Source organism: Colobus angolensis, unplaced genomic scaffold, assembly GCF_000951035.1.
Source record: "Colobus angolensis palliatus isolate OR3802 unplaced genomic scaffold, Cang.pa_1.0 Scaffold246, whole genome shotgun sequence".
NCBI classification, from domain to species: Eukaryota; Metazoa; Chordata; class Mammalia; order Primates; family Cercopithecidae; genus Colobus; species Colobus angolensis.
Window position 1 is genome coordinate 69230 of NW_012115666.1, and position 1100 is coordinate 70329.

The window sequence follows — 1100 nt, forward strand, 5'->3', positions numbered from 1 at the left end:
GGGTTCAAGTGATTCTTCTGCCTCAGCCTCCCGAGTAGCTGGGATTACAGGCATGCACCACCACACCCAGCTAATTTTTGTATTTTTAGTAGAGAGGGGATTTCACCATGTTGGCCAGGCTGGTCTCGAACTCCGGACCTCAGGTGATCTGTCCGCCTCCGCCTCCCAAAATGTTGGGATTACAGGCATGAGCCACCGCGCCTGGACCAGTTATGACCTTCTTTAATCTGCAATCTCCACACAGACACCACCAACCCACACATGTGAATACATATTAGATTCTCGCCAATTAAATACATATCAAATTCCAAACTAAGAATTCATATGAACATATTTTCACATACACAAAACCACCCCCACAAATCTCACACCCTCCAAAATCCGAAACAAATCTTCCTGACATTCTCAAGTATACACTAACCCAACCACCCAACATACACACGTGTGTGCAGTAAATTTTAGATACATGTGTAGCCTACAATTTACAAATAATATACCACTACTTTTTATTTGTAAATTCCACATCAGCGATTCTCATAGAAGCTTTTCTTGACTTTGGCCACACTGTTGCATCCACAACCAACTTGTGCTACTAAGTGAACAGACTATGACTAAAGGCCTGTTCTTCGACTTTGAAGCTGCTCATACCATTGACAAATGAGCGTATTGGAACATGCATGCTGGCTGATCATTCTGATTAAGTCAACGAGCTTCACAACTCACTCAATGGGGTCGTCCGTGAGAACTTCACTCATTTCACGAGGACAGGAGCTACTTCTCTGCTGAATTGCATCACGGTTTCAACTGCTGAGGTTTTCCTTAAGCTTCGGCTTTGCCTGGAATGTGAGAGGCATGGCAGAGTCACACTTTGGGGTTCCCACTGCCTTGTTAAACCTCCCATCTCACTTCGGGGCCAGGCGAGCAAGGCAAACGAGTGCTGCCTGGGTGTCCCGCAGGGACTCTCCCGCCTTGAGCGCAGCCACAGGCCTGCTCTGGCCACAATGTGGGGTCGCCCCGCGGACACTGGTGACCAGCGGGAACATGACCAGGAGGCGATTACCTTCTAATCCCACTTGGCTTTATTTTTAGGTAACACCAAG